We start from the raw sequence: 27411 nt of genomic DNA on the forward strand, positions 1-27411 counted from the left end.
TCAAAACAGGTAAGATTAATAAATTTTTGTCAAACAAAGAGTAGATATTTCAGAATATTTTTCTCGTGCAAATGCATTTAATGCAAACAACATCCCCAGAATGTCACGCCACAGAATAAAAACCAGGCTTAACAAGAAAACTGGAAAAGTCTCTTAAATATTTTAACAGGTATATCTTAGGAAGATGTGAGGATTTATTTTGCTTCCTAAAAATAATTATTAATGTATTTATCTCCTAGAACTGTAAGGCACTCCCCACTGTAAGACTTTGTTTTTTATTTTCTATTTCAAGGCAGTACTGGAACTTTGTGTAGTTTGATTTTTTGTCATCTGGGTTTTGAGCACAATTACATCCGCAAATGCAGCCTTTCAGGATTATGACTGCATGATAGAAAATGGCCACTTTTGGCATGCTAATCAGCTTGTGAATGGAGTCCATAAAAACTAGGGATGTGAACCAGAAAATGTTATTCATTAATTTTGTTTACAGTTATTTAATTTTAATTATAATACTTTAAAGCTATTTAAATCTACAGCTCCATCATATGTGAGTTAATGTAGCGTATTTTGCAGAAATAATCAGGGCCTAGTAATAGATCACTACAGAGTCTGTAATTACATCTTTGATGGGAGTTTCAAAGTGATTTTTAAATCACTTTGCACGTGGCTTAGAAAAAGTGCTTTACAAAATCTCTACTTCTGTCATCATGGCTTCACAAATGTTTTTTTGGCATTGTCCAAGATGAATTTTGATCCAAATTCAAAGTGGAAATGTTTGTAATTGAGTAATTACCTTGCAAATAAATATTCTCTGTAGGTAGGAAAACAGTTAATTTTCACCCCTGATTTTGTGCATAAGTGACAATAAGGAATATTTATTTACAGACCATAAAGGTCTTAGTACTGTTAGTGGCATTATAGGGCATTGTGATACCCATTTTGGGTGTCTTCCTCTCTGAAGAGGTGATTCAGGGTCTGGTCTTACAGCTGGAATTTTGGCACCATCACAATGTTAAAAATTTCACCCTGCCTCCGACAACAGAATAAATCTTACTGCTGTAGGCACCTTGGGGAAGGATTTCATCAGATGGATGGCAGTTTCTCTGCCATTTGCTGGTTTTTATTCTGTAGAAACCAGTGTGCACCATTTAGCTGTTACTATCATCACAGGTTTTGTTCACATCTGTGCCTTCTGAAACAGTGCTCAAAAAGCAGCACCACTGCAAAGGTCCATCTGGAGCAGAGACATTTTACCTGTGTCAGCAAGCCCCTGGCCTATTTGCACCTCTAGCATCAGAAAAACAGAGTGGAAAGGTGTCCTTTTTTCTGCAATAATTTCTGTGTAATTGAATGGCATGTTTAAGACAGGCTTTCGCTGCCTCTCATTGCAACACAGGGGCTCACAGGTTTCCAGTGATAAGAAGGCTGAACGTACGCAATTGGAAAACCTCAGGATTACTAAAATATGTTACAGCTCAAGTCATTGTTTAACAGTCAAAGTCTCTTACATCTATGAAACACTCCCATCATCAAGCAGATCTCTGGGACTCCTTCAGGAACAGCAGGCCCTAGATATCCAGCTGCTAGGAATAAAAATAAATGTCTTTGAAGACTTGCTTGCCATCACATTATTTGAAGACTTAGAAAGGCTGAAATATTTTAATCATTAATCTCTATTCATCAAATCTTGTTACTCTTAACAAAGCTCCAAAATAGTTTCAGCTGAGTTAGATGCTAATGACACCAAACTCTGTACATAGGTATCAGTTTTGTGGTTTGGATACACCACATGCAAGACACGCCTCTTGCAATCGAAACAATTTCTGCCCAGCCAGAGACACTGAATGTTTTTCATAACTCATTATTATTTATGCTCTTAGCTGTTGTGGAGGGATAGCAGCAGAACTTTAATAGCTATTGATCACAAGCCTCTATTAACCAGTATTGTAATCTTCATTAATGCTTAAAAGCCTACGATACTGACACGTAGTGTTTGTTACCATTGCTGTGGTATAACTCTGCAGTTACAAGTGCTCACCTCATAGAAATATTAAGTGCAGAAACTTGGCTGGAAAAATATCTTGAAGCCTGATCAAAGACTCAGCAGATCCTGGAGATCTTTATTTCAGTGCAGTGTGAAGAAAACTCATTTTCCTTATCTTTTTTTTCTGAGCTGCTTGTTTTAATGTAGTAACTGTTTCTGTTTCTTTCTCAAGATGTTTAATTTTTATTTCTGACCTAAGAAGAAAGGAAATTAAAAACAAAAAAAAGGACAATTTGGCTGTAGTTAAAACATTCCGTGAATGATTTCTTCCTTGCTAGTACTTACAAACATTAGATAAATTAATAGCAAACATTTTGCACAACTTAGAGGTGAGTTCTTAATGACTTGAAGACTTCTGGACTGGCAAAATACTTCCAAAGGGACTCAAATATATTTCTTTAGTCTGGCTCCTTCTTTTTTATAAGCGAAGTTTTGTTTCTCCCAGACTTTCCACCCTTTTTTTATTGAACAACCCAAGACCATTAATACTCCATTAGTGATGTTGCACTAGTCTGTGATGTGCAGTCAGCAGAAGACAAAGTTGCTGCTGCATGTGGGAAAACATACTCTGTCTATATGTACAAGTATCTGACGTGCCCTTCAAAGGAAGGGCAGTTTATTGCTGGCCAGGTGTGTGGGTATTGCATGAGCATCCTAATCGTTCTTTGCTGTTCTAGGAAACAGACTCCTCCAGACTTTATAAAAACTTTTCACCAGCAAAGCTTAATCTTCTCTGTCAGAGGGACAACAAGCCCTGCAACCAACTGGGGAAAAAAACCTTATCTCACTTTAGAGACAAGATAATTTTCTGGGTGCAGAGGTTAGATTGTCTTCCCAAATCAATGCAGTGTGAGAATGAGGAATAAAATGTCCTACCCCAAGAGTTATTTTCAAGGGCTTTTCTTTTCTTTTGAAGCAGGAGCCAAAGCTTGTGGCAGGCTCCTGTGGAAATGTTCACTTTCACATCAGCGTTTAATTTTTCTGGATTTTGGAACTATTTGAAAGACAGAGAATAATGTTAAAATTGCTATATACTGTTAAAAATATTTCAACCTGCTCTTGGATTTTTCTTTTTAAAGCTGTGGGTTTTGGCTATGGTTTTATTTCTGCCCATTGCTGTAAGTAGGATTGAAAGCCTGGGCAGTGCCTCTGCAGATCAATAAGGAGACTTCTGCAGTAGCCCTGCCAACCTCACCTTTCTTAGTCTGATTTTTCACCTAGTTTTCTGTAGCTTCTGATTTTTTATTCATTTATTCACTTCCAGAGAAAATTTTTCTTGTGTTGTTATTTCCAGGAGCTTTCTGTCTATTTATTTATTATTTTCAGTACTCAGTGAAGTAACAGTGAAGTGTTAGTCTTTGGTGGCCAAGAAGAATAACAGAAGTTCGCAAGGTGGTCTCCAGACGCTGCAGCCCTCACTGGAGCAATCATGCTGTTCTGTGTCTCCCCCGGCAACGGAGCAAATCCACCACAGTAGCCAGGCTGGCAAGTGCAGGTAAGCTGCCTTCACTGCATGTGCTAAGAAATCACCAGCGCAAACATTCCAGCTTTGGCAATGTGCAAGTAATGGCCATTACTGCTCCAGGGAGGAAATAATTAAAGCCATTTCTTGACTCTGACAGTTTGATACTGGTGGTTTTCAATAGCAAATTACCAACATCTGTGCAGCAAAATTCAGCTACTGCAGCAATTATTCATCAGGGCTAATCTCAGAGGTGCTAGGACTTTTTCATTTCCTAGATGTACCCTAGTTAGACGTGACCTACAATTGAGACCCAAACGACATACAGTGGCAAGGTAGGTCTCCTGCATTAAAAATGTAAATGAAACCATATGGAAATCTTAATATTCTGTGGAAAACCTGGTGGCAAATACATCAAAGGCAGAAAACGAAAGACTGGAAAGACATATGAACGAGTTTCTTAATTATGTAGCAATTTAAAGTTTCCAGAGCAATTCAGAAGCAAAATTTGTACAAATCATTCAGTTCCACAAAACTGACGGCTTTTCGTTCTCACATACTATTACAACTGCTTTGCATAGTAAACAGAGTGCAACTGGACAAGCTAAGAATTTCCACCTGTGGTCCATAGCAAGCAACACAGGCCTGCAAATTTTTGTTGCTAGTGAAAGTAAAGGGTATCAAGAAATCTAAATGAGCTGGGTATATTTCTAATGCAAATATTTCTTTTTAAACACTTGCTAGAAAAGATAATACAAATCTGAGCAGGGATGAGAGAATGTGATATGAAATATATTTCTAAGAATTGGTTTGGATTGATAATAAAAATTCCGCTTTATTGTCCAGTGCTTATGTTGTAGCTAAGCGTCTGTCAGGGTTTTGTGTCCACTTTGGTCAAGGATTTACCAAGGTATGAAACTTTAGTTTGTAAATTGACACTCTGTCTTGAGCTCAGTTTCAACAGTTATTTAACAGTGCCTGATCAAGACATAGTGTAATTGCTGTAAAAATATGAAGTTGTTTTAAATTAGAGTTTAAAACTTCAAAAATCTGTTTGGGTGGCCTGGTAGGTGATAAAAATAGTTCATATACCCATCATCTGATAACTGAGTGGCTTTAAAATATCACTGGAATCTCTGGGTGCTTTGACTGAATAGTGCTGGCAGGACAGACAAGAAAGAATATGCTGATTTCTAAGATAAGGACACCTCATTTGCAAGTATTTGATCTGTGATAGTGCAAAGGTGGAAATACTGTCCGTTGTAAAATTGCAAGGCTGCCTGTTAGGAATTGCTCTCTGTGGCAGATAGTCTTAGGTCTGCAGTTGGGTGGAACCCACACTAATCCTTCCTCCAGCCACTTCACTGCCAAGGTAGGGGAAGAAAATTATTGTCATTCATCCAACATCAACCTCTCCTTCTGTGTAGTTACCAGTGTGTTGGCACATAAAGGCAGATCACTGGCTTTGAGAGGTTTGCAGTGAAGATTTTATACAAACTGCAGTTGTGGGATAACAGATGGTTAAGAAAGAGTTGCTTTGCATGACTGTGCAACCTGAACTGAGGCAAAAACATGTTACACGACTGAATACACAATTTGTTTTCAAAATTTCCTCTTCTAACGTTTCCATCTAAATACTATTTCTACTAAGTAATAAATTTGTACTCTTACAACAGAAGCACAAGGAGTTTGTTAAATTGTAGAAACTTGTATGTTGTAAGCACAAAGTATAGAGAGAGGGTGTATAAAAGACAATTTTCTCTCATTTTAGTTGCATTAGAACCATAGGAAAGCAAACAGTATTAAAGTAAACTTAATGCTTCTGGTAGGGGTTTGGGGCCATGGAGAATATAATCTAACCAGTCTGTGGCAAAAATTCCCTGTAAACACTGGACTGTTAAAACCTTACTTCTCTTTAGAGAAAAGAGAAACATGCTTGAACTCCCAGGAAATCTGAGCAAGTTACTCAGATCAGTGTAATTTAGAAATTGATATGGAAGTACCATAATAATGCATTTAATCAATCATAGAGAGTTACATTTTGAAATTGAGAAGGAAGAGAACATCTTGTAGTAATGATGCATTATCTTAACTATAATGCAGCAATTTTCAGTCCTCATTCCAAGCAGAGTATTTGTCATGGTTTAAACTCTGTCAGCCATGCAGTCTCACTCACTCACTCCCCTCCTTCTTTCCTCCGCTCCCAGAGGGACGGAGAGGAGAATCAAAAGAATGTAACTCCCACAGGTTGAGATAAGAACAGTCCAGTAACTAGGGTATAACACAAACCTCTACTGCTACCACCAATAATAATAATGATAAGGGAAATTACAAGGGAAGAGAATACAATGCCACCCACTGATACCCAGCCCAACTGAGCAGTAAACCAGCCCTTCCGGGTAACTCTCAGTTACATCCTTGGCATGATGTGCTGTGGTATGGAATACCTCTTTGGCTAGTTTGGATCAAGTGTCCTGTCTCTGCTTCCTCCCGGCTTTCCCTCCTCCCTGGCAGAACATGAGACTCAGAAAGTCCTTCGTCAGACTAAACATCTGAGCAGTAACTAAAAAAATTGGTGTTATCAGCGCTGTTCCCAGGCCGAAAGTCAAAAACACAGTACTGCACCAGCTACTAAGAAAGAGTAAAAAATGACTGCTACTGCTGAACAGTATTGCGCAGGTTATGGTCAGATTTAACCAGTGTCCATCATGCAAGTCCTCAGGGAAAAGTAGGTCACTACATTTTTATTTTCTGTGGTGGTACAAAAGTCAAGTGCTCTGAAGAGAAATTAAATGCAAGCTAAGTAGATCAGTAAATATTTGTAGTTTGGAAAGGAAGGGAAACTGCTCTCTGCACTGTCAGATGTACATCATATGGAAGAAAACAGCTAGGTGAGTATTTATTTTCACTCATTTGGTATGAACGTGGACAGACTAAGTCTAGATATATTCACATCAGCAGCACCTTAAGACATTGTGGTGACTTACTGCAGTGAGACTCATATGAATCAATGTTGATTGGCCACTTACTTTGAGGCTACTTAATTAAGAGCAATAGGATGGCACAGCTTCCAGGCAAAGCCACAGTGCCTTGATTTATGAGCACGTCTGGGGAAAAGGTGTAAGGATAAGGTGCAGCAGCTATCCTTATTTTGCAGCTGAGATTTTTCTTGCATAAGGTTAAATTAAGAGTTTAAAAAAAAGGAGCTGAATGAGTGCAACAAATGAACTAAAAGGACTGGTTTGTCATTATCTAGGCAGTTTGAGGGGACTAAAGGATTCTTACCAGGGTACATAACTGTCTTATTGCTTATCGGGGTTACCCTGGAGCACCCAGCATGAAGCTGTAGAATGTTAATGATAAAAGAAAATTGCTTCTCTGAGGTGGTTTGCAGTGAGCATAAGTTGCATCCCTGTTCTGTCAAGTTGGTCTTTTGTGTTTATGTTGCGTGTATTTAGTTCCAAAACATATAAAATTGTAGCTATTTATTTACAGTATCTCCATCTGGGGAAATTCACCAAGCTCATTTGTATTTTTTTTCCTAGGAATCTACATAATTCACTTCTTACTTTTAGCTACCTTTTGATGCTTAGGGAGAAGTAATTTATTTTTTGTCAGGTTGGTTTAAGCAATAAGTTTTACTATATCTGTCAGCCCTGTGTATTGTGTATATATGTTTGCCTGGAGCCATGTGCAAGTTGCAGAGCAGAGAATCTAACCTGCTGATTCACTAATGAAACCCTGGGGCTTTGCACTTCCATATATTTCTATTTCTCAATGGCCATAAAGAGGAAAAGTAAGGGAAATCTCATAGAATGAATGCCATAAGGAATTGTTTCTCATCTGCTCATATTTACATAAAAATAAATATAGAAAATGATGCCTTTAAAAGTTCAGGCCTTTGAATGGAGGTTTGTGCTTAGCAGGCATAAGTCAGGAAGTCACTTGCAACAGAACTGGGTTTGTTTTTTATCCTCACTAGTAATCTCCTGAATCTCTGCTAGCTCTTGCAAACAGTTTGGTAAGCAAGCAGGTGAGATGTCAGAGGACAAAGTGTCAGTCTATAAGGAGAAAGTCTTGGACTTATGGTGAAGTAAAGGCAAGACGTAGTACATAAAAGTATGATTTACACAGTGAATTGACTTTTTAATTTAACATTTCTTTAAAAGCAAGAAACAAAGCTTAGAAAATATTTTTTTTACATCTGCTGCTAGGAGAAACCAAACTTTTTTCATCTCCTTATCATACTAAGTGATAACTAGTGTTTTCTGAACATTATAAAGCCAGACAACTCCATGATTTCTGCAGAATTTTACTGATAATCTTTTAATTGAAGTAATGGTCTTAGTTGAAATCATCCACTCCATTCCAGTGTTTTATTTTGGTTCAAGTATATTAATTTCTAAAGACTGGCAGGCATCAGTCCTCTGCATTCAAAAGATTGAATTGTTGAAGGTTTTGAAGCTTAGAGGCTACAGAACTTGCTGCTTAAAGTATTTCTTGAAGTTTTGTCAGGAGTCTGAAAAATTACACTTTGTTTCTTGAGTTACCTGTAAGGGGCATTGAGTTCTCCCAATAAACATGTATTTGTAAAAAGTTCTTGAGAATGAGAAATACTTTATTGAATATGGAGGGTTCTTCACAAAACTATTCAAATTGCTTGCTTGCTCATTCTTACCCTTCAGTCCTTTTCTTCATCATATTTATGGCATCAGTGTTACAATTCTTTGAGGGATGGTGTCTCTGACTTTACCTTTCAGGAAAGACCTTTGGATGATTTTGCTTACAAGAAAACTGTTCATGCTCTTGATATGAAGGTGTAACCGTGCTGCTTCTAGAAAAGTGCCAGCAGTCATTTGTCAAAGTCTTCTGTTCCCTTTCTTAAAATCTGCACCAGATTATGTCCAGTCAGTCACTCCACCACCTGTCAAGCAAATGCAAGGGAGGGAACAGCTCCTTCTGTCTCTCTGGTCCTGGCCATGGTTAATGCACAATGGGATTAATTCTTTCTCTGGGGTTACTCTAGTGACTGTGACAATAGAAATGTGATGTTTATTCATATAGATGAAGATAGAGGAAGAGCAACTGTGACACTTAAAAGGACTGCCGCTCTGGGTTAGTGCTGGCAGAGCATGTCCATGCTTTAGCAAACATATGCATGGAGACTGGACTGGGCAGAAGCCTCCAGACTTTTGTGTGGGTGAAAACATTGCTGTCTTGTGATCTAGAGTTAAGCCATACAACAGTAATAAATCACAGTACTTACTGGGATATTTCCCTGTCCTATTAAAAAAGGAGATTACATAAAGTATTATTTCCCTCCACTGCCATCTAGTAAAGTTCTTATGCTGTGTAAAGCGTTATAATAGATACCTATATCTTAATCTCACACAGGCCTTTGTGCGGAAAATAGACTTTGAATGCAGAGTAGTTAATTTTTAGGGTAATAGCAAATAGTACAAAATAAATGAGGTATAATGCATTTAATCATAGAATTCTAACAATGGTTATGATGATAGAGATAGTCAGAAGTGTTTACACGTGTTATCAGAAGAGCAAAAGTGATTGGCGACACCTAGATTCAAAACAAATCTGAAAAAATAAAGCAATGACCAAATCTCTGCAAGCTGGGGGAATGGCTTAAATTCAGGCTCTTTATTCAGAAAGTACACAGGTCTCCTAGGGATGAAACCAATACAAATTAAAAAATAAAAATGTAGCTATTGTGGCAAATGGATGTTTTCTGTTTTGGCAACCATGCTAAAAGACATTAAGCTTTAGCTGTAGTTATTATTTAGTCTGTTTTTTCTGAAGGCTTTCACAACCTTTCAGAAAGTGAATTCTTACACAGCATATCCCTTCACTGAGCTCTGAAAGGGACCACCGAGCTCATTTGAGCATTGCCCTGCCCCAAATCAAGCTGATAATCAAGAAATTAATGTTCTCTTCTTCATTTTTGCATAGTTTTCAGAGGGCTGTTGTGCAGACCCTCGGTTTTCTGTAGCTTGGACAGCTGCAGTTCACTCCATCCCTTCAATTACATCTCTGATCATTCCTGATCATCTGTTTCTGTGTCTCATTTATAGGTCTGCATGTTCTATCACAAGTCTGTACCCTCAGGGCCACAGAGTGATGCTGACCAAATCCTTGCTGACATTCTTTGGCATAGAACTTGAATAGTGCTTTTTAAAACGAACTTCTGAGATTTTTAAGAGTCCCCAGATCGTGTTGGGCAAAACAACCCCTGGGTGCACTCTCACGGTTTTACAGCTCCCACTGTCAGGGTGGGCACCTAATCAGGCTGCACTGTGGGCACGTGACACCTCTCCACTTCTGTTCAGCTCAGTGAGATTGATTTTGTTTAAAGATCCTTGCCTATTTTTATAACATAGAAGTAGGTCAACCCATTTTTTCCTGATAGTGGAAATAACTAAAACAGGACATAGAGCTCTGAAATCATTACTCTCTTCATGTGTCATTTAGTGAGCAAATTCTCTTGCTTAATACTCTTGTGAAAGTCATCTTAAAATCCGCAGCTGTTCCCAACACAAGAGACTAAAATAAATTTAAGTTAAAAAAAGATAGAATATTAGCACGTTTTAAAAGAAGGAACAATCAAGACAAGCAAAAACCAAATCCCTTTGGTGGCTGAAATCAGATTTCCATTCCCAGAGCTGAGCAGTATCTCTGCACTCTGATTCCTTTATCCCCTTTCTGTTTCAGTTTCAGGGGCACGATGGAAAAGCACTGATTCAAACAAGGCTAATCTTTTCACTGCTCTGTGCAGCTTTTAGTAGCAGCTTATGTTTCTCAATTTTGTTCTGCCAAACTATTTTTCCACAAAATCTAGGCAGTGTTTCCTGGCAAACTTTCTGTGGATCCTTCAGCCCTAACAGATTAAATATTATCATAGAATAGAAATGAAAGATGAGCTTATGCTTTAACTTGGGGTTTACTGCTGAAGACTCTGCTTCCAGGCAGGAACTGTATGTGCACTGACTTGCTGTATTTTCTAGTTATGGAAAGGAAGTGAAGCAAACTGGTCATCTGGCAAATAAGAAAAGTGCAAGGTGGAACAAGCTTTTGGTTAGTATTTATTTTGAAGGAAACTTTTTTTAAAGTCTTTCATTGAATCTTGTCATAATTTTGTCTGATAAAATGTTTGGGAAATTCAGGAGACTTTGAAAAATCTGATGCTTACAGTTCTGAATGAGCTTGCTATATTCAGTAATTGGAGTCATATTTAAGGAAAAGAGAAGAAAAATCCTTTCTTTAGTTTGCTAAAGAAAGGCTAAATAGGATTGAGTTGTAGCCACTGCTCCCCTGAGCCAAGCTGAGTGACTAAGAAAGGAGTAGTTTTACCTGTCTCCTGAGACAATGAATAACTGCCTTCTAAATAACCTCAAATCACAGAGTCTGCCCAGACATATTTACAGTACACCAGAGTAGCCAGACAATGATCATGTTGCAGATTATAAGTAAGCAGTTTGGCTCATTGGCACCCTCGGTACTGATCTGAATAAAAAGTTATTTCCAGCCAAATTGCTCTTTCAAGATGTTCCCTTCCTGAGTTAGAAGCAATGACATTTGAACGCTTAATTGCATATTGCCAGAACACTTACATTTCATTCTGATTGGAAAAACAGTTCTGAGTAGAAAACTTTAACCAGTGAATTATTTTTATTTACAGCCTTTAGTTTCATCAAAAGCGTTGCAAGTGAATGGCATCTAGAGAACCCACAGTGTGATTCCTAAGCAGTCCTATTATCACTAAACAGTTAGGAAAGTACATTATGTACTTAAAGGTATCAAGCGTATCAGCAGGAAGAAACCGAGTTACTACGGTATTGCATGTTTTGCATTGTATTCTCAACCAGAATTTTAATTCCTTGTTTTGAAGTTGCCGAATAAGGTTTTAGTATTAAAAAGTTTGTTGTTTGGGTTTTTTGTGGTTTTTTTTTCCTTTCCATGATTATGCTGGACCTCATGTACTCCCAGATGTTTCCCAAAAAAACATCAGAGCTCACAGACATTGCTACAGCTGATAAAGCAAGGTAAATTGCTTTTATGTCTCAGGCTAAATGGCATGCCCCCTTTTGAAAAGTTACAAGAGAAGAAAATTCCATGAGTGCAAAGTCACTTGTTCATCCCTTTGGGTAAGGTAACTAGGGGAAGGATGAGTACAGGGCATTTTATCAAGACACAGGAAAGTTCAAGATAAATCACATACCCTAGTTTTGCACTGCGCTGCTTCTACATGTACTGTTAAATCCAGATAGGAAAACAAAGGTAAAATGCTGTAGGATGTGCTGAATATGGCTCTGCACTGACTGCTAATGCTGTTGTCTTTTCATTGCATTATTGTTTTTAATTTCATACTGTAAAAAATGTTCCATTAAAAAGATGAATCAAGCTGATCAAGTATATTCAGCCTCACAGAATTACTGCAGTTAGGTTTTATAATGCAATACTACAGTTTCTCATTCTGCCAGTAAGTTCAATACTCTTTTAGTTCTGCAAGGAAAAAAAGTAAATAAAAGATGGGACATTGAGAATGATCTTTAAATAGTTTCCCGTTGAAAAATATATGGATTTTACTTCTAACTCCCAGTAACATAGATCATCTTCAGAAATGGCTTGTTTGCAAACTTTTAAAATCATGTATTAAAACATAGATTTGTTCTTTGTTGTTGGTTTGGGTTTTTTTTAGAAGTTATTCTGGGCATTGCATCCTCTCTTCCTGCTTTCCAGTAGAGTAGCAACTGTATTCCAACTTGTACATAGGATCTCCATTATATGTAAAATGGATGCATGTTACAAAACTCTAGGGAGAAAGGAGAAAGATTTAAGTCACAGACTGTGATGACATCATGTAAAACCAATGTCAGACCCAAGATCCACCTCACCCAAACCCCTGTATCCTGAAAGCACCAAGAGTAAATACTTCAGAAGGACATAAGTACAAAAAAGCAAATAGTGATATTTCCCCTGAATTCTTTCCTGGCATCCGTCGCTACATGGCTTGGGATCTTTCTGAGCCAGAGATGATGCCGGCTTGATCCAACTCTTAAAAGAATTTTTCTGCCATGAATTTTCCCATTCCCCTTCTGAATCCAGAAAAATTTGGCATTCTGGTCCTGATCCTGCCACAACTGCTGTACACATGATTTCAGTGCATTACAGTCCGGGGCAATTTTGGGGGTCCTGACCTCCCCTGACCAGGACTCTGTGCCTGCTTCCACATGCACAGCTTGTGTCTGGCATACAGGCTCTTGGGGAGTCCAGCCCTTCTGAAGGAATGGCGTAAAATAAAGACTTCTAGGGAAACCCATTTGCAGTCTGCCTGTCTCAGACTCACTTGGTGGACTTAAACACATAATGATCACTTCATATTTGCCGAGAAAAGCAGAACTGGTCAGTGATATATCAGTGTTCAAATTTATTTACAGTTTGCATTTTCTTTCCATCCGCTGAGAGAATAAGATGATCAAGTAAATGGTTTTTAAAAAACAAGATTATTTTTTCCAGGGAGAAGGCATGGAAGGAGTGGAAATAAGGGCAGATTCTTTTGATGTTAGGCTTCACGCTGCATAAACCTCCCATGGACTCATCATTAGTTCTTGTCAACTCCTAGGGTCTTTTGGCTTAGGGCCAAACAATTGATATAGTAGAGAGCTTCCAGCTAAAATAACAGCCTCTGCGTCTTTATCTTCCTATCCATCAGATTGTTTGTGGAAGATAGGGCTAATTTGTCACTCTGCCCACTTGGAAAAGCTTGATAAATGGCTTAATTAGAATTCTTTTTTTTTTTTTTTTTTTTTTTTTTTTTTTTAAAGAAATCATGTTTCTTGCAGTCTGGAGGTTGGGAAAACAATGGCTAAGGATTAAGTTTGATAAAGAAAAAGTTTTTTCTTCAGTAAAGATCAGAGGAAATGTGACCATTATTCAAACACAAGAAGAAGAAAGTGGTGTTGGTAGGAAAGAGTTTGAGGGACAAAATGCCCCAAAGCACCCTAACACATAAGTGTTCTGTGCACCATATGGTTACCCAAAGCCTAAAGTCAACCATGTATCTCTAGAAACATCAGCCTGCAGTGCCATTTTAATTATGCTGCCCCCAAAATTAGAGTGCACCTAAGCCTTTGTGTTTAGACCTCTAAAGCAGATAAGACACCAGTTTACCAGAAGAACATCTAATAGATAATTAACTGTATCTGTTTAATGCTTTTTACATCTTCCAGTGTGTCATCTGAAGGGACCCATGCTTTCCAGGAGGCTTCTGAGGTTAATACCTACACCAGTCAAAGCAAGGACTTTGCTTCTAATCTTACTCCTTAGTTTAGGAATAAAAAAGGGCTGGTCCAAGGTGCCATTCTTCCCCCAATGTATCAGGACTGAGCCAGTCCGGATCACAATTTTTGAGTGTTTCTACTCAGAACATGCAGGTAAAAGGATTTTTGCATTTTTTTTCCTTTTTGTGAGGTCATTTCATTGTTTATGAATCAAAACCTTATGTAGATTAAAATCAGTGGGTTTGATGCTTTCCAACTTTCAGCCAGAAAAAAGGGAGAGAGAATCTGAATAAAGTTGTTCTCTCAACTGTTGTTTCAGCCACCAAGTTTGGATAATTATCCCACCAGTTTTCATGAATTATTATAACATGTATGCACGTGTATTCACACATATAGATGTGTCTGTGCAAATCTTAGCAAGTTAGGTATGTCTGGGCTTTCTATTTCTAAACATCTTTTTTATGTAACTATTCCGTCTCTGTCATTGAGGAAACCTTTCTCTGGTTTGATGTAATTAACAAGGCAACAGACAAGCTGCATCCTCCTTTTTTGATAAACTGTCTAGAAATGGGATGTAATTCAGAAATGAGTTTAAAACTGTTTAGCTTCTAGGCAGGAACTTATTTTATTAAGTAAAAGACAACTCTTTTTTAATTAAAAAGATTTAGAAGCCCTTTCTCCATAGTACAGTAATCTGAAGTGACACTTGAGGGGTAATAGGCCTGGTATTAGTGCTTCCTCAAGGAAATGTCTTATCTTTTGTTCTAAATTAACTCTGTCTTTCTTGCACATCCTAAAGCTGTCAATTTGGGTATTCTGTGTAAGGCAACATCTTCTGATATAATGTTTTTGAGAAGAAAGGCAAATGAACATGTTCAAACAATAATAACCTTGTACGCCCCGGTCTCCACAACCTTTTCGGAGCAGCCATTAAAAATAAACGATTAGCATTCCTTAACAGGTTGTGGGAGCAAGCCTCCATGTGAATCAAATCCAGGAGGCATTACATGTGTAAAGGCACAGTGGGAAATGCCTGAGAGTTTTGCTAGCCAGCCTCCAGGCAACCAATACAGTTGCAGTCAGAAATGTTTGCAGATCTCTCCTGACTCCTCAGTGGCCTCTGCTAGACCAAATAATTACAATGTAGATACTACATTGGAAGTGTTCTCCATCTCTGCAAGGTAAGGTTGCCAAAATTGGACCATGGAGACTCAGTGCCAAGCAGCACTGGCACGCCCCTGGCATGGCTGGCAAGGTGGGGGTGGTGCAGCTCCACCACTTTTTGCCATTTTCAGAGCTCTTGCAAGCGGTTATGGGTGAAGCTATTTCATGCACAGGTTTAGAGGATCTGGTCCCAAGACGTTAACTGCCCACATCGCTAGTGAACTGAAAGTAAGTTGTACATGCAGCTTTAGATCTTACTAGGGAGCCTGATTTGTCTAATTGCAGAATCAAAAAGTTCAACAAAGTGGATGCACACTGAGTCATAGTGCATTTATAGGATTATTTTTGCATTGAAGGGAAAAGAACATTTTCTCCTGTATAAGGAAGTGTCCTAGACATAAGGAGAAAAAGACTTTGTCAATCCCTGTGTTGTTGATTAAATGTTTTAAAGTAAGTGAATATATGCAGTATATTTTACTACATTTTAAGAACTGACAAGTAGAACTGGCTAAGTCTAGAGTAATTCTTTTTGATTTAGAGCCAGTTGTGGATATTAGTATTTTAAATTAATTCAATTTGTTTTGAATTGCTCTGCCACTTAGTTTACTGGGAAACTGAAACCATTTTTAACAAAACAGACTGGTATTAAGTCAAGCCAGTGTTTAAGACCACATAAAACTAATGGTGCACTGCAGACCATGCAAAAAGAAACTTCTGGACTATATAAATTACAATTAATTTAATTTACATGCATTAGAAACCAAACATAAAACTCTACAGGTGCTCTGAAATGAAATATAATTCTCCGCACTTTCACCTTATGGTTTACTACTAAAAGGAAACTCAAAAGTCAGAGGATGAGGTTTTTCCAGATATCAAGCATCCAGGAGAACTGGTAAGAGTGCATTGAAATTAACTGGAAGGTTTACAGTTAAGTCTTTAGTAAATCCAGATACAGTTACAGTTTTTAGCCTACCTAAACTTCCTATGGTATGGCACAAAAGCAAGCATATACCCTATTAGTAAACCAGTGATACAGACTAGCACTGTTCATGAAGTGGACACACAGATCCATAAGCATTTAAGCATTCCCAGTATCACAGCTTTGCTGTGTTTTATGAGTAGAAAGTGTGAGTAGCCTGAAGTAGTCTTTGATGTCTCACATGAATGCGCAATAATCTAATACGACTGTGATACCTAACCCTCACATGGCCAGTGGTCTTGCAAGGGGTTGCTTCCTCTAATGATTGCATGGTTCTCAAGCATTTAGGGAGATGAACTTGATTTCTTCAAGTTGTCAGATGTCCTCTTTTCTTTTTTTCCCCAGTAGTTTACTGGAATAGGCTCAGATATTTTATATACAGCTACATTTAATAGCATTTGCAAAATGACTGTAAATCTGCCATCAAATTGCTTGTTTATACATAAAGACACAACTTCAGAAGAACCTGTTACATGTAAGTAGAGATGAACAGCTCATAACCTGTTAAAATTACTTACAGAAGTCGTATGTAGCAGTCTGTCCTAAGAAATGAATCATACTTTTATTCTTCTCCTTAGAATAAAGATATAGGGAGTTTTATTCAAACCAAAATCTTTTTTTATTTAGATCACGACCTGAAAACTATATGCTTAAATCCTCCATAAAATACTTGTAAAAATTAACTTTTCTGTAAGGGTTTCAAAACAATGTGTTTGTTTTTACCCAGTCCAGAAGTTTAGAGGGAATAGAGGACAAACAGAAGCAAAGGGCCAGATTTACGGAAGCATAAAAAATTGCACAAGATGGAGTTCAGTCATGAGTAAAGACTTCAGTATTTGGACCTGCAGAGTGCTTGGGTATAGATATAACAGGTTCACTTCTGGAAAGAGTAGAGGGAATCTATCACAGTAATGATCCTTTCCCGAAATGAAGAAAATTGCCAACTTTCTACCAGCTCATGTCACAATTAATTGCAATTTTAGGTTTGAGAAGCTCTAATGTTGGGATTTGTCAGATAAATGGGAATTCTGTTTAAGTAAGTATTATGAAAGGTCTGATCATTTGGGTGACGGCTACTTTCAGAGGGGAGAAAAACAACACAATTAGGAAAGTGCTTCATTGTCTCTAGTGAGTTTGATAGTAACAGATCTTCTAGTTCCTCTGGTCCATACTAACTGAGATGATCTCTGCCTGAAGGTTTTGTCCATTACTATTTAAACTTTATGAATTAACTACATTTTCTTTTCAATACAGATTCCACCTGCTGCTGGACTCACTAAGAAGGTAAGAGGGAAACACAGTGATGATGGGTTGTAGAACCAAGAGCAAGGACATAAAGCAGAGCAATAGGTATGTACTGAATATAGTTTATATATGTTTGCTTTAATCTTTAAATATAAACTTAATGCTTATTGCAAGTTAATAATCACTTACCAGAAACAGATTTGCCTTTCACTGAGACATCAAACTTGAGGTAACAATAGCAAAATGAACAATAGCTTATATGATGGCAACATGAGAAATAGCTTCTAAGTGTTAATGCTTCGGATTCACTTGGCTTTTCTTTGCTTGCAGAAACAGATATGAATGTATTACCCTTTCAAATTGCTTTGATAAATCCCATTCCCTTTAGGATTAAACATTCCTGAACATCTTTATGCCTTATGAGCTCTTTCAAACAAACATAAATTAATTTTTTAACTCAACATTTATACTCGTAAGACCTAATTCCCCTGGCCTTTAACATTATTCTGGTCATGTCCACTTGTGCAAAGTTACCACAATGTTACTCTTCTGATGTCTTAACACACCTGCTCCATGCACTTACAGAGGCACAAAGATCACATGTGGCACTGAGCAGTGCCAAGCAGAGACAAGACTCAGAGTTTGATTCTACAGTGTCCTGCTGGGGTAGGCTGGATGGTTAGATGTCGAACATCAATCTTAGATGCAAATCCAGGACACTTGTATGCTTTATGTGACTGCAAATGCAGACTTAACCAAGTACTAGCTCCTCTGTGATTCAGCATATCACAACTGAGTTCAGGTTAAGGTGAACACACAGAGAAGAGTTCCTGCCTCATAGCTTCTCATACACAAATATTTGGAAAATTGTTACTGGCAGTTGACTCAGCTCTCTTGAAATAATTGAGCTACCTGATTTATACCACCTGTTTTATACCACTAATTTTTTATTCACTGTGCTATAAATGCCTGGAAGCTGACCCTGTTCACAGGAAGGTGATACAGAAAACAGAAATTTAGGGGTTTTTTTTTTTCAGAAAAGATACCTCAGAGAAAGCAGTATCAAAATACTACAAATACCAACCAGAATGCCACAGTTCCACTCAACCAAGTTTTCATTTGGTTTTATGAATATGGTAGGTGTCACAAGCCTTTTGGTTGTCTGGCCCTCAGTCTTGGCAAAGCAATTTTCTAAGGTACTGGAGGAATTCTGTGAACAGCTCAGATTTTATATTGTAAGTTTTCTGTGAGATGTCTTATATGCAGCCATTCTCAATTTTTCCTGTTTGCTTTTCTAACAGCCGACTATATCAAACCTCTATATTTATACAAGAACATCCCTATAAATGCTTCATGTGTAGTATTTAATATTTCTATAGTACATTAGAGGAGGTAAGTAGCTGACAAAGTGCATGAAGGTGACAGAGACCTGAGATAAGGTGAGTTCTTGTCCCAGCAAATCCTTGTAAAGAAATCTCTGCTAAGGAAGAAGGAAGGAATGATCCATCCCAGCTAAGACCCTGAACTACCTATATGTACTAATTAATTTTTTCATGTTTAATCATAAGTTTTATGTCCCAGTGATGTAGGAGTACTTGAATGAGTGAGATGGCACACCAGATAATATGGAAAAAAAAAGAAGTGAATAAACCCACAATGCGTGCTTCAGATTATGACTATTTTAGAATTCATGGGCTTTAGAAAAAATATCTGCTTTTTCCTTCATGTCTGTGGTATGTCGTATAAATGGACTATGGATTCTCTAGTTCAGGAACAAGACTTTATATATGATACAGTACAGTTCTGAAATACTGGAATGTAATAGACAAAAACGATCTAGAGATACATACATCTAATTTGTCTTTTACTTTGCATGTGACCTGATATTTGGCTGCTGAACAGTCATCCTGTAATTGGACTTATCAAATTACACTCTCATTTCCTTTAGCGACAGGGAAACTGCTAAAGGAAGTCTCTGCCATACTCAGTTTAATTTAGATGATCATCCAAATGCACAGATGTTGATTTAAATGTCCTCTAGAAAAGGAAGTGGGACTCTTCCAGGCACGCCGCTGTGACATTTCTAGTACTCTGGACAGGGCAGGATCCCTACAAAAATGTTCTGCCTTGCACTGAAGTATTGCTACAGTGCTGGTATGAAATAACTCAGCTTCGGTAAGGTGTAAAAAAAATGGGCAAAAATGTTTTCCAGTAGCCAGCAAAATATTTTTTTTTCATATGGCTTGATTTTATGATGAAAATGTAAAGTTTACATTACCTGATATTCTATTCAAATCGATACATGCATTTCTAACTTGCATGGTGTTATTTTTTCATATTATGGAAGTAGTTAAATCTGGAAGCAGCTAAATGTAATTCCAAATGAAACTAGACAGAGATGACCCATAATATAAAACTTCGGTACTTTCATGTACTGGCTTCCTATTACATTTCATGCAGTAAGTTTAGAGCTTTGCCAGTGCCATCATGTTTATTCTTAGAGTTATTCCTGCCATTTGTGTGCTTTTACTAGTTATAAATTCAATCATGTTCCTATTACATCTGTTATCAACTGAATGCATTACATATTAAAAATTGACTTCCAAAACCTTTCCAGGTAAAAGCCAACCAAAACAAAAAAATAGCAAGTAAATGTGATTTTAATAGCAGTGTGTTTGTGGCAATTTAATTCCATTGATTTCAGAATTATGCCCTTGGTAGTATCATTGCCCTTTAAAAAAAGGGAGAAAAAAGGAACTATAAGGGATTGTTATCACTGCTATCTTTCTCACTAACCAATTCAGGCATCTCTAAAGCACCAAGAACTGAACAAAATGGTTATTTATAGGAATACACAGCTACCCTCGGACTTTGGAAAATAATGGAATGCTGTTAGTACTGTAGGAGTTCTTGTGCATAAGCAAAGGTTTCTTGCTATTCTTCCCAAATATTTATATTTACTTTGAGTGTATGTGTTTATCCTGAGGTTTTCTACAATATTTGCACAACCCTCTTGAATTTTTTTCCGAGATTATGAACTAGTTAACATTCAGAAATCACTTTTGCATTGTGCATACAAGCTGACTGCAGAAAAGGCACTGTGGTGGTAAATCAAAGAAGAGGCATTTAATCTAATATTTCTAAAATTTACTCTTAGATCAAATTTTAACCAATCAAGTTTTAAAAGTTCGGCAAAAGCCAAACTTACAGTTAAGAACTAACAAGCTGAGAAAGCTCCTTATCTAAAATGGTTCAAGTATCCTTTAAGAAACTGTGGCCCAGTGCCAACCTATAACTGTATTTTGGAAAGAAAAAAATAATCACCATTTGGAAGCTGTGTTTCCTAAGGTAACATAGCTAAAGCACATAAAATTCTTCCTGCTGAAGCCAAAGTAAGCTTGTGAAATCTGAAGCATTTATAAAAATGTGATGGTGTTGGCCCCTGCCTGCAAAGGCCTTTCTGTGGTGAAGGCCAGAAGTACCATGCACAGGACATATTTTTAATATGAAAATGGAAAGAACAAGCTCAGCCAAATTTGTGCTCCAAGCTTGGACTGTCAGCTATGTCCAGCTGCGGAGGATGGGAAAGTGCACAGTCTATCAGTGACTCCTATGTGCCTCTTTCTGTCCTCATATCTGAATGTCCCACAGTCACCTTCCAAACTCATGTGTGTGGTATAGGGATGGATAAAAATTCAGGTTAACAGAGAAAACTGGGTTTCAAATACACCAGCACTTTCCTCCCCATAGTTGAAGGAGTGATTCCATCCTCAGTCCAGATTTCTTTCTTTTCTTCTTTCTCCCCACTGAAAGCAGAGGTAGATGGCATGACATGTCAGAGCAGGTGCCTCTCTTTTATACAGTTAAATTAGGAAAAATAAAACTACAACACACATAATAGTTAGCTTTGGCAATGACTGCTGGTATGCTTAGACAGAGACCATAACAATGAGTTTTTTCTTGGTGTATGAGTATGGATGAAAAAGCCAAAGAAATTTAAGTTTAGTTGACCCACACATGAAGTTATTTGTGTGTGTTTGGTGGGGTTTTCTTAACCTGTTAAATTGACATGTTCTGATTGTCTTGGAATATTCTTCTCACCCAAAGTCTAAAGTTTTGAAAATTGTAAATTGTTTAGGTCTGTCTTCTAATTGTGTAATTTAGTTCACTTTCAGCTTGCAAATAATTTCCTCTTTAGACTTGTTTCCTTTATGAATTATATAAAGGAAAAGAAATCCTTCAGCCCTTTGCATTTAAATACCCTCCCTTGGTACTGCTTCTCTTGAAGGCAGTGGCACCGTTTGTGGAACAGAAGTAATGAATACTTATATTATCTTGATTTTATAACTAGCAATATCTCACACTGATAAAAGTCCTTTGAGAAAGCAATAGAATATGCTGGTACATATACCATAACATATTTAATTAATATAGCCAGCATAAATACCTAAAAGTGCCCCTATGTATGAAATGACTGTATCAGCAGTGAGTTACTGCAATTCTCACCTCCTTAAATTTCAGGAAAGAACTTCCATTTTCATGAAGGGCCACTCTTTTAATAAGGGGCGACTGAGAATTGATAAATAAGCAAGCAAAACCAGAAGTCACATGGTGCCAGGCTCCAGTATGCAGATGATCCTGACAGGCTCACACAGTCAGCAGGCAATTACAGTTCACAACAGCAAGGTGTCTTCAGGGCGCTCAGTCTGCCATGATCATTTATCAGCTCTGTCCTGAAAAAATTCGTCACTGTAACTGAAATGCATATTTGGTTCTGCTTCCTTGAAAGGCAAGGTCAGCCTGTAATGTGGGGCTGGCAGCCCCACTCCCCACCAGAACTTCGCAAATCTTGCTCACTTCTTTCTTTGCCATTTTCTCATGGTAATAATGTGCACTAAGCACATACATAATACAAGGAAGGTTAGTTCTGTCATGCAACAAAGTTAATAAAAACCTCATGCAAAATTCTTACAGTATGTTACAAGTTTCCATTCATATAAATACATGTGCATTTGTTGTAGTTCTTTAAAAATGCTAAAACAAGTAGCATTTTAACATGCACCGACTGCTCATGGCACCTGAGCGGCACATCTCTGCAGAGGTTTTGCTGATTATCCCCAACAGCATGGACGCAGCGTGGCAAGTTGGCTGGGTATGAAAAGGGCTGTGTTGGAGAAAGTAACAAGGTCTGTTATGAAGAAATGGCTGTTTTCACTCACACAACTGAAAACTTGGACCTTATCAATACTTCCTTGATGAATACTCTCCTCCTCTCTTAAACCCACATTGTAGTACATACATGCATACACATGTAACTGCTATAAGGCTTTACATTGAGATTCACAGTTTTACAGCTATATAGGACAAAAACCTACTCTGCATATCGCACAGTCTACATGGAGTTTGTTTGAGGTTGCTGTGATCAATACAAAATGGAGAGGTTTGGTATGTAAGGCAAAATTAAATCTTAACTATATTTTTCACAGAACAGACTTTCCTCTTACTGCTGAAATTACTAGCTAGGCCAGACACACCGCCACCGAGGAACACCTAGGAATTCCTTAGGTCTCCACTGGTGCTTCATTTATATCTGGCCTAATAATCAGAATGAAGTCTGGCCTGTAAAGTTGTTATTATATAGTTGTCAATGTAGATATAATTATATTTTCTCCAGCAATGGAATTAGTACCAATAGGAAACAAAATCATTTTAGGTTTCTCCTGCTGCGTTTGTATGAGTTAGGGTCTAAATGGCAGCCAGGGAAATCTTGCCTTTGTGCTCAAATATTGTAATGCTATGCTTTCCATTTCTAGATGCAATTACTACTAGTGGGATTTAGGCTACTCAGGAAAAGGAATTTTTGTTGCTAAATCTTTTGGTTGTTCAGGCTGCTTTGTTTCACCACATAAACATAAATCTTTTACGTGACTTGGCATACATAGATATTCACCTAGAGGTGTGTGTGTGTTGGTTTGTGCTTTTTCAGGGAGGTTACTGTTAAAGACATGATGATGCGAGTCATTATGATGAAGGCAATTTTCATGGAAAAGATGATGAGCCTAATGGTACTATATTCAGTGTATCCCTGAGCACACTCTGGAGGTGGAAGAGGGACCTCAGCTGCCAGCTCACCAGTTTTCGCCTGCTCTGACATGACATTCTACTGCTCTGAATACAAACTGCTCTGTCTCCACTGGAGCCCTGGGATGCTCTTCCCTACATCTCCTTACTAGGGAGCCCAACAGGATATGTTAAAGATTTCCTGACAGGCCATGTGCCCATGTTTTTCCTGGTGAAAGCAAGGACAGAATAGGAGAGTGGAAGGGCTTAGTTAACCATAGGCTTGTATTCTCTGCTTTAATGTACAAGTCAATTAGAAAATAAATTGCTGCAAATTCCTGAAGTGTTTCTTGTGCATCAGGAGATTCATTTTTCCCTCAGCATCACAGAAAATATGGTATTAGCTCAAAGTGATAAAGAGCTAATTCTCCCTATTTAAAATTGTACTTCCTGTGCCAATGTGCAGTGGACCATCAGTTCTTAAGAATGTTCTCAAATGAGATAAAATCAACGAACTAAAGCCAATTTCTCGTACACATAGCCATAAACCTCTTTCAAAAAAGTCTGAAATTACACTACATATTAAGTATTTCAGCTGCTGCTTTACCACTGTCAACTGCAGTGATTTAGAGCAAAGCCTTGCCTACCTTTCGATGAAAGCAAGGACAGATTTGTGCTCAGTCTTGCTTGGCCAGCTGGATTCTGTGTGCAAATCAAGCCCTTGTACAGCCCTTATTCAGTGATAAGGGTACAAATAGGGTGAGGGGTGGCTGGCATTTTAGTTCAGATCAGTAGTGCTGGTCTGAAGTAAATCTCCTGATTGTCTCACTGCAGCTCATAGCATATGAACCAGACTTGTGGGTGAAACCAGTGTCAGAAAGGTACTCCAGGAGGACAATTCCTGTGTTCCAGCCAGATGACATATGGGACCAGACTGAAAAACTTAGCCACGCATACAGTATGGGTGTGGGGTCCTTGTTTCTGACTTCAGCTCTGCTCCCATTTGGCTCTTTAGGTTTCTAACGTAGATACAGCCATCTGACACCCAGCATCCACCAGCAAACAAGAAATTATTATTTCATTACAGACTATTGGTTTTACTACTAAAATTGTTTCAACTAAGTGCTGGAAGCCCTACAATGATATAATGCTCATCGCAAAAGAATTGTTCTCATGATTTAAATTCAAGGCTTTCAAATCCCTAGCACAGGCTTTTTTTCTTCCTAAGCCAAAGCAGCAGCTCTGCTTTTGAGACTCTCGTACAGCACATGCACACTAAAAAAAAAAAAAAAAAAGCACCCAAAAAATATTTCTTTTCCACTTTGACTTACATGTCAAATGTGCTTATTTACTGGTAGGTAGAATGAATCTTGGGTTTAATTACTTTCATACTAATTACATGCTTTTAATCTATAGTTTAGTGAATTATTAGTTACAGCTGCAGTGAACAAAATGCATATAGACTAGGAGAAACACATCCCTTTGTAGATGGCCGCTGTAGATCCTTTCTAAATCCTGCCAAGCCTTGTGAGTAAAGACCCAAGTAGTTTATAGGCTTTGAACAAATGAGCACATCGCAGTTTTTAAGAAAATCATTGTCATCTCCCTGTTAGGTATGTAGCACTCTCATTGTTACTCAAACCACTTTAGATGTTCATAAACATGGGTGTCAAGTTACTTGGACGTAAAGGCTGAAAAATTTGTCACAGAAAACTTAAGATCCCAAGGTGTTCAGTCAGGATTTTGTTCAAACCTTTGTATTGGTTTTTAATATTCCTCTTGTCTTTCTGTCATTGCTATGAAATGGCAGGTGGGTCAGATTCCTAAAGTCAAGCTAGGATAAAGTAATTTACAAACTTTCTAGGTATCCAGATTTAAAGTTTTAGCTGCACCAATTTCCAGTACATAAAACATCTGAACACTACAGCATTAAAGAATTAGTTCCTAGAGCATTATTATCCACTTCCAACTGGTGGGGTAGAAAGAGGCTTGATGACTTCTTCAAGCTGCAGTAAAGCTGGGAAAGGAACCCAGATGTCCTGTTTCCTCATCCTGTTCCTGAACCACAAACCACATGTCCTTGCCTTATTAGTGACAATCACAGCACATGAAAACAGACTATTTATATCAAAATATTTCATCTGTTCTCACTCATTATTCCCTAACTCACCAATGTAATTATGTTGGCAAGGCGACAATATATTTTTCCCAGTAAGCCCAAACAGATTGTTAGGTTTTCTGCTGAGATACAAGCTGCACAAGAAGAGTTCCCAAATAACTAAAGTCAAAAAGACCATGTTTTCAGTGAAACATCCTTGGTAGTGCAGCAATGGGAGAGAAGATTTCTTAATATCTTCCTCGGTTGACTCTTGACAGCTGTAGTAAAAGCACAGATGAAGAAAGAATTACATTGTAAATATCAACCGAGAATGAGGTAAGCCAAAGGGAAAAAACCAAACCAGAACAAAAAAAAAACAACAACCAAACAAAAAACCCCCCACAATAAAAATGGGCTTTGGAAAGTTCTGTTTTTTCAATCATTTCCATTCTTGCTCAGTATTTCCCAAGTGCAGGGATGAGCCTGTACCTCTTGTGAATCCGCAGCAGGATGGCCCCTGTCGTGGATCAGGCTCCCTTAAAGCACAGGTGAGTGTGAAAAGCCCATTAGAAGGTGGCTACAGGTGGGGCTCAGAGGTGGTGGAGGCTTTGGCTGGGTGTCCCAGCTCTCACACACCACTGGGAATGCTGCAACCACACGTCTGGAGCTAACTTGCTATGGACAGGCTCTCACAAGCCTGCAGATGGGAGACAGGATCTCTGCAAAGTGCAGGTTTAATGATAACGGCACTGAAACAAGCAGGATATTCAGTTGAGAACTGTAACGGAGCGCTGCTAGCCATTTGTTATGCTGGACGTTTCCTTTATACAAACAGGGAGAAAATGGAGGAGGCTTTAAGAACAAAACCTTGCAGGAGAGGTAGAAGGAGTTAAATTGGAAGAACAAATTGATTAAAGTAAGTTAACAGATGTAGAGAAATTCATATGTACACATCAATTCAAATCTAGTGAATTGTATTAATTTGGAAGATTTGCTGTAGCACTTTAGCCAGATCTATTCCTAAGTCCTTTCCAAACACACTATTCATAATATAGCATGCAAGTTAATAAAACAATATTTAACAGTCTTCGGAGTTTGCATAACAAGCAGCGCTGGACAGACAAAGACCTGTGCAAAAGAAATCAGAGATGCACATTTCATAAATCTTGTTACAAGTCACATAAGTGATTACATATTCCCTGATTAGCAAAAATCGTGCTTGTTCTGGTAAAATACTTGCTTCTATATATGGGGAATAACGATGCATCTTGAGCAAAACACCAAAGTCATTAAGAATTTTGCTACTGAAGTCAGTGACATCACATTTCAGTCTATATAATGCAAGGACCTCTCAGCTCCTGACACTGCTTGGGCTGCCTCATCCCAGGACTCAAGTGGCAGCTACAGTCTGTCTCCCAGATGCAGACATCTTAACATTGTTTTGTATATATGCCATGTGTGACAATCCTTTTATTTTTCAGTGACATGCAGAAGTATGGTTGTGTTTGTTAGGATGTAGACAACATGCACACTAGTCCTTTTCAATAGGACACTGGAGTATTTGCAAAAAACTTTGGGTGACTAATTCCAAGCAGACTCAGAGCTGAGACTACAACAGTGATTCACAATGATTAGGTTACAAAAATTGATCACAAATTAACAGGAACATTTGGACTAGAATTTTTTGCCTGCTGATCATGTGCTCCCAAATGTAACCTTAAGAAATCACCCCAGTAGTGAAACACAACCAGTTGAATTTGAGAACCGTGGAGGGAGAAGGCAGCTAAAGAGCACTATATTTTCATCTGCTACTAAGTCAGAAACACTTCGCTGTACATGTATTTGGGTTCTTTTGTTTTTTCTCATCCCATGTTTGGTGACTCAGTACAGTCCCAGTACGATCCTGAAGCCCTCAGTTGTTTAACACTGTGAGAGAAATGGGCACCATAACCTCTGCGTGGCCCTGGAGCTGCATAGGAATTGTTTCCTGCTTTCTGCAAAGGAAGATGCCTTCAGATTTTGTTAAATGATAACAAATAAGGAAAAGCAGGCCTCCCCTAGTTG

The sequence above is a fragment of the Psittacula echo genome (genome assembly GCF_963264785.1).
Source record: "Psittacula echo genome assembly, chromosome: 1".
In the NCBI taxonomy this organism is placed as follows: domain Eukaryota; kingdom Metazoa; phylum Chordata; class Aves; order Psittaciformes; family Psittacidae; genus Psittacula; species Psittacula echo.